Source organism: Epinephelus fuscoguttatus, linkage group LG8, assembly GCF_011397635.1.
Source record: "Epinephelus fuscoguttatus linkage group LG8, E.fuscoguttatus.final_Chr_v1".
NCBI lineage: Eukaryota > Metazoa > Chordata > Actinopteri > Perciformes > Serranidae > Epinephelus > Epinephelus fuscoguttatus.
In genome coordinates this window covers 26,625,666-26,633,894 of record NC_064759.1, presented here as the reverse complement: position 1 = coordinate 26,633,894, position 8,229 = coordinate 26,625,666, and positions in this window count along the sequence as shown.

Sequence of the window (8,229 nt, the reverse complement as noted above, 5' to 3'; positions counted from 1 at the left end):
ATTAGCATTGCCATTGTCATTGAGAGAGTTTCCAATGCGGATCTCAGCACCATTAAGCCGATCGTGGCAACAATCTCCTCTGTTGGTGATGGTGACAGTGTTAATCTTATATGTTCTCAGGAGGTCCAGTCTCCACCATGGTTTTCTTTGTCCTTGTGTGTGGGTGCAGGATCCTTGTCCATAGATGCTTGCCTGATTTCCATCAATTGCCTTTTCAGGGGGGCCATCCCACACCACGGAGGACTGAGTTGCTTTTCCATGTCTAGCAATATTAGTACCTGGACAAAGTTACAGCATTTGTTATTGAAGACAGTTTGAGGAAAGCAAGTCACAGATGATTCGACCAAAGGTATTAAAGAAACGGTTGTCATTACTTGATTAAACTCTCACTGTGATCCCTGGACATAGAACTTCAGACTGCTCTTTTACAGTAGTAAAATGCTAAAAATCATTATCATTAATTTCATTGAACCAATTTAAAGAATAATCTCACCAGAATGGCCACTGGTCTGTCCTAAAACAGACAACCAGACAAAGACCACAGCTCGAGTCATCATTCTGTGAAACAAGTTGACACTCAAATAATCTTATTGAACCTTTATTTTAAAGCCTCTACATATATTTCTACACATGCATATACATTCATATACATAATGTACGCATATGTTCTTAAAGGTATAGTGCACCCAAAAATGAAAATGCAGCCATTATCTACTCACCCATATGCCGATGGAGGCCCTGGTGAAGTTTTAGAGTCCTCACATCCTTTGCGGAGATTGGCGGGGGAGCGGCTAGCACACCTAATAGCAGACGGCGCCCCAGACTAACGTCCAAGAACACAAAATTGAATCCACAAAATATCTCCAACATGTCCATCTGTAGTGATCCATGTGTCCTCAATGATATGAACGGTGTGGACAAAATCATAGAAACGCCTGTCTTCAAAAGGATCATGTTGAATCAACACCTGTCTAAAACACTTTCAACAAAACCTGAACATAGGTTGCATGGAGGTATCGCAGAACTGTTGTATTAGACTGCATTAGTTTTAGTCATAGCTGTAGCTAATAGAACGGCAACTGAGCGTATGTGTCCATTGGTTGTATGTTCTATATTTGTGGTGTGTTTCATTATTTTGCACGTAAGCTGTGAAACTGATGATGTTTTCTTCATTTCGATGTCTTTTTGTCTATTTGCATGTGTCGGGGCCACACCTTAGTTTTAGTGTCCTGGGCCTGTATTCACAAAGAATCCTAAGACCAAAAGTAGCTCTTAGTGACGTCACGTTTTCTCCACAAAGACCGCCTCATATCGTTAGGATAAATGTCAGAGAACATATAGAAAATGACATGTAAACGTGTTGTCTTACCTTACCGGTGTGGTGCCATGTTTGATGTTTACCATTTAGCTAAGGCTGCAACCGGTCCCATTCCTTGCGACAGAGGTATCCCTCTTCTTCAGTTTCACGAAGCTCTTCGTCAGTGTATTCTGGCTCAAATAAATAAGGGATCGCCTCTCGATGTGGAAAGCCTATATACTAACATTCCACATTTAGGTGGTCTTCAGAGTTGTTGTCTTACCTTACGGTGTGTTTACCATTTACATCTGCTTCCCAAAGCGCAGCCGAAATATCGCGAGAACAAGCAGCGATCTCATACGGTGCCTGCCAAGCCACAGCAGCTGCAAGGCAGAACCGGACAGTAGCCTGAAAGGTTCATTAATTTATTTTATGAAAGATTTATAGAATAATGGCTGACTTTTTGCCAGACTTCGACTTTGTGGAGGAGGAATTTGATTTTGCAGATTTTTATGGCCGCCCTTATTTATTTGAGCCAGAATACACTGACGAAGAGCTTCGTGAAATTGAAGAACGGAGGAAGAGAGAGAGAGAGAGGCACAACAGGTGGAGGACGACAGCGGAGGAATGGCTGCTGGAAGGCTTTAGCTCTGGAGATTGGTGGTGTAACGTTACCTGTGAATGCTGTGCCCCAATGCCCACAGAAGAGGAATACCTCTGTTGCAAGGAATGGGACCGGTTGCAGCCTTAGCTAAATGGTAAACAACAAACATGGCACCACACGTTTACATGTCGTTTTCTATATGTTCTCTGACATTTATCCTAACGATATGAGGCGGTCTTTGTGGAGAAAAAGCTTGTTTAGTGGACTAACTTTGCACTTGAAAGGATGCCCGTTCAATTACGTTTTAACAGGTCTGACGTTACAGCTGTATCTAGGCTAACGGCTAACATGCTAACTATTATTTCTATGTCACTAGTCACTTGAAACAAATTTAGGACGATAGGAGACAGGTTGAAATAAACCAAAATTTCCCTTTAAGAGGAGAGACAGAAAGTAAAGAGAGAGAGGAAGGAGAGATATTCTCCGTATATTGAACGACAGTGATTTAATAAGACGCTACCGGCGTGATAGTGCAGGGATAATGTTTGTGGTTGACCTCATCAGGGATGAGCTTACTTTTCCCACCTGATGCTATAACACCAGAAATAAAATGATCACAATATTTGGAAAACTGAAAAAAAAGAATCAGTGCAGCAGCAATCTGGAAATCCATCGTTTTTTTTTTTCTTCCTTTACCTCTGGAGGCACTGCCCGTAGTTTTTCGACTAACGGAAGTGCAGGGGCCTCGAGAATCGCTCAACCCCTTCACTTCCGGCGGTGCCCCAGGGAATCGCCTTGTTGTTTACAAATACTTCCAGGTAGAAAACCAGCAGAGTTTAAGTATACATACATACATACATACACACATACATGTGTATGTATATCACATTTTTCACGTCACTATATCACCGTTTAGACAAATCTGATGTTTGTAAAGTCTATAAACACAATGACTGAACAAACATTACTATTTCTGTGTGCACATTTTGTAATTAATAAGAGAACTTTTCTGAATCACTGCTAAGCTAGGACTCCTCACTAAAAGTCTTAAGGCTATGTTAGGAGCTCTCTGAGAGGATTCTAATGGTACATTCACACCAAAAGCGACCTGAGCGCCAGCGGTCGCTCAGGTCGCTGGCATCGCGCTGCTTGGCAGCAGCTCCAGCAGGCGCTTGCAGCGGCCAAAGGGGCGGGGCCGGCTGCTGCAGATGTGTCCATCAAGGCTGACACGGCTGTTCACTTTACAAGGATGAACAAATATATCATATATGTCTTCACTTTGTATTATCCATGACTTTCATTACACAATTAAAATAACGCTAATAAACACAGTCAATATAGAGTCCTTTATAATTATGATTTTACTCTCCTGTTGGCACGTAGGACCACTGAGAAATGTAATTGGTGGTAAATAAGTGGGAGCTCTTTAATCGCACTTTCGGAAGCCTGCTTTGTACTGCATCGGCGTATTTGCTGAGGAAACACAGGGACCGGAGCCGTCGGGCCGTCTGGGTCCACAGAGTCCTGCAAACCCGGCAACTCCACGGTGAATTTCACCGGCTCGTACAGCTCCGGGAGAGCCCAGACCTCCGTACCCGAATCCCGGTCTGCAATTGGCTGCTGCTTCGGCAGCGGCGCTGCTCATAAAGTTCAGCTTCTCTCAACTTCTACTTGACGCTCTGGTCGCTGGCATCGCGCCGCTCGCTGCAGCCGACGCCCCTGACGCCCTTTGTAGCAAGCGTACATTGAAAATGAATGGCTGCCGGCCGCTTATGACGCTCATGACGCTTTTGGTGTGAATGCACAGTTAGAATTTTTGTGAATACAGCCCCAGAGGCGTAGCAATCATTTTAGAGATGAGGGGACAGATTGTTCATAAGTAAAATTTTTTTTTTTTTTTTTTTGTGATGATGATGATATCTTGAAATATTCTCTCCCATTCAACTATGCTTCTCCTAAGCGGCTAACAAACCAAACCAAATAACCAAAAACACCTGGGGCCATAAACCAACCAGGATAATACAATGAACTCAAATCCAAAATCCAAACAGAACCTACTTCAAGTCCCTTTTTCAAGGCAACCATTTGGAGAACAGAAGGAAATAATTATTAGAGGAACACCTACACTTAAACTGGTTGAGCTTATCAAGGTAAGTTTTGTGTAGTCATTCACCCAGAGCAACTACAACCACCTTGAGTGGCTTACAGTTAGCACAGAGTGGAAAAAGCTATTTTGCTGGATCTGTTTACTTTTTAATACTAATGAGGATGCCTGGAAAAGCACTACTTTAGCAGCCTCAACAGCTTCACCAAGGCAGCCATCAAACATCAGGCCTCAGTGCGTCAAGATGTTTGGTGAGTCCAGGGTGAATTTAAAACTTGATGAGCAGCGGAGATGGGAGACAAGCCTGCACAACCAGTACTGAAGCGCCTTATTGATTGTGTCATCTTTTTGGGATAGCAAGAAATATCTCCATCTCTGTTCTGATGCTTAAAGATGTCATCAAAAAAAGAGTTTGTGGCAGTTATGGTCGATGAGAATACCGACCCCAGCAATACCGTTCAGCTGTCAATTGTCATCAAGTACGTTACTGAAATGGGAGTGAAAGAGAGATTTTTAAAGTCTGAGGATGTAACAGATAAAAACTGAGCCCAACTGGCTGCTTTAGCGCTCAAAGTGTTGGACAGCTACGATTGCAAAACAAGGTTAGTAGCTTGGAGCTGCTGTAATGGCATCAGGACTGGATGGAGTACAGGCTTGTGTTAAAGAATCGATCCCCCAGGCTCTTTTTATGCACTGTTATGCACATACATTAAATCTTGTGATGTTCCAGAGAACATCAAAAATTAAAACTTCAAGTTTTTTTTTTTCAAATCTTGGAGGATTGTATGCGTATTTTACATGTTTTTACATGTGCACCAAATTACTGGATGAGTTTTGCGAGAGAAGGCTGCCACGAGTCTCTCAGGTGAGGTGGAACTTTAACTCCAGGCTGGTGTTTGCGGTCCATGACAAAAGAGTCAGTACACTGTGCATCAGGACACTTATCACATTTGAGAAGCTTTGACGTCTTCTTTTTTTTTTCTTTTTGCCTTCATTGGTATTTTTGACTGATGTGCTCTCTGGAATCTTACACAATAAGATCTTAGATGTACAGTTCAGTCAGCATCAAGGTTACGATCACAAAAGGCTGCTGTTTGTTGCATTGCTAGATTCTCAACTGTTCCCACAATTCAAGCAGACATTTCTGAAGCAGAGCTCAGGAGCCTGGACGAGAGCTATGGAGCGCAGTTTGACCCTGCCTTGATGTATAACATGGCAAAGTTTCAGGGGAAGAGCCCAAGAAACCAGGGCTCTTCCGCTCTTCTTCCAGAGGGAAGATCTCCGGGGTTTGCCTACAGACTCTACATTCACTGAATGTAGAGTCTGTATGTAGAGACTAGGTGCCCAGTAGCTGCGAATGCTGCCCTCACATTTATGGCCAGTGACCGACATGATCTCCCTGCTCTCCAGGCCAGCTTGGGAGAGCTGTGTGGATTAACGTTAACTGATTTTGATGCTCCTCAGTCTAAGGCCGTTGCTATGCCGTCCCTAGCAATGGAGCAGCAGAGCAGTGGTGATATCTCAAGAAATAAACACCCCAGAATTTTGTTGATTGACCAATCAGAATCAAGTATTTAAGAGTGCCATGTTCTAAAGTGGAATTATACCAATATGCACCAATATGTAAACAGTCCCAATTCTAGAATAAACGGTACCGTATGGAAACGATGCGGCTGGTTGGAGCTCAAATTGAATAGGAAACAGAGTTAAGTGTTCACTTAGCTGGGCGTAACTTAGCTGGGCGATGTCAGTCGATAGCTGCCACCGTGAGAAGAGAACAGAAGGGAGGGGGATATCACTGTCCAAGGGCTGCCGTAGAATGGCAACGAGGATGTCAGCCGACCAACACTCGCTAACCGGTCCCTGGTTGCGGCAATTTGCGATGCTGGCCAGCTACGAGTTAACTAGCAGCCAGGACAGTACAGTCCTCTCTCGTCTCGGACATGGGTTTTGAAGCCTCTTTGGTCACGGAGCTCCCTCCATCTCTTGACCGCCTGACTGAGGTTTACTCTTGTTTTTCCTCTTCTTTTATCACTCTCCTTTTTGCTCTTCTTTGCCTCCTCAGACAGAGGAGCTTGTTTTCTTTTGCTAGGCCGTTTTTCACTTGTCTCCAAACTTTGTCCGTCTGCCATTGTGCTTGTGACTCAACTATCTTATGCCCAACTCCTCATAAGGACCAGCTCCAGTCCCTGATTGGCTGACTGACCAGTTTTGCAATACATGACGTGTTTCCTGCCGTAAAGCAGATTTTTTCCGCGAAACTTCTGCACCGGTGGCAGAAGCTTATTACAAAGATTGCAAAGCCACTAAGCCTAACCTATGTAAACGCTGATAGTCGGATTTTACTGTGGCCACTACCCTGTGCAACCCACATTATTTTCATATATATTTAGCAAAAGATGCTGTCTGTTGCCTCTTTAAATTTTGTCTTTTTAATCAAAAAGCCAGTCTTTAATGTCCTTGACTGTCATTTTGTGCCTTATTTATATTTTTAAGTATTGGTTCAGGCACTATTAAGGCACCTATACCATTTGTTTTGGCACCTGGTATTGGAACAAACCCAAATAAAACCAAACCCTAGTAATTAGACAGGCAGCATTTCGTGTTTTGCTGTCACACTTACTTAATACACTTTGACTGCTTTCTTTAAACACAGTTACATCTGAATGATAATTACTGAGTAACAAGATTTCAAAACAACACAGTGCAAACATTCAATAACAGCAAATTAGCATGGCTGGTAAGCACTAAAGCACTGAATAAAAAGAGCACTTCTCAACATAAATATTGGTCCCCGGTGGGTCTAGAGACCCTCAAGTATTAGAAAAGAAAATAGCTTTTGTACCAACAAGCTAGTCAGACTTGCAGCACTTGCAGCACTTATATATATGTCCTGTGGAGTTCACAGAAACGGTGAACCCACTCCAGTTAGGTGACTATCTCTGCCCATAGAGTGGGCCTACCAAGTAAATTAATTTACCATGTGTTATTTTCTATATTGTGGATATGGCAACATGGTATGAGGAAAGCACACTACTTGTTCTGTTGTCAGATGCAAGAACCAACAGACAGGTTTCCCTATATTTCCATCATCTGAGGATGTGAAGATTTAATTTAATTTTCACTAAAATGTGTCCGCAACAATTGGAAAACTATTTCTTAACTAGGACCAGTACGGAGCAGGATTCCCTTCAAAACTGAACTTTAAGAATGATTCAATACAGACTGTTCATGACCTAACTTCAAACTTGGAAGCTGTAAATGCTGCCATGTTATTTTACTGTTCGTTTTGCAGGTAAATCTGCTAAATTGAGCATTAGCATGTTGCATGGCTAATGTGGCTAGCCTTGATTGTAGACCCACATGGTGGAGCAATGTAATGGAGTATGTTATACTGAGAGAAACCATGTGAATATTAAAGTTAAATAGCAAGAGCAGTAGCTTGGATTTGGGTAACAGTTTTTTCCCTTTTGCTCAGTGATCCTTGCCACAATATATGTGCGTGTGTTGCTGTGACGTTGTTTGTATGTAGATTTATTCGAAAGAGATTCTTTGTTGAGCTGAGCAATATATTAATGGATAGTGATTTGAGACTAGATATTGTCTTAGATTCTGGACATCATAATACCATAGGTGTTATGTTTTCCTGGTTTCAAAGGCTGCATTACAGTAAAGTCATGTAATTTTCTAAACTTGCTACACTTTTTCAAGATGTTCTGTCCTTTGCCTTTTACAACTTTTTACCTCTTTATCAAAAATTTTACGGTGTAAATCTTTTGTGAACGCACCAATAATCAACCCTACAATAGTGCTGCAATATTGACATTGAGGAATTTGGCCAAAAATATTGTGATATTTGATTTTCTCCATATCACCATTCCCTAATGCTCCGAAGGTACCCATATGAAAAACAAATAGTCAAACTGTAAGAAATTTTGGAAATGATAATGTTGATCAATGTTAGCACCCAGTTGCTAACTTGCTCAGACCTGAAGGCTGTAGTGGCCAGCTGGACAGTGTTTGTGGTGTTATGCCAAAGCCAATACAATCTTAATGTTTCACAGATAAAGTGTACTGGAATACTAGCATTAGTGACACATTATTGTAGCTCTGTTACAGTTCCAGAGTAACATAGGCCTGTAGGAATACTGTCAACAGCCTTAGGGCAATAAGGAGAAGGTTGTATGTGCCTTTTTAAGGCAATTGGCCAGCACAAATAATATA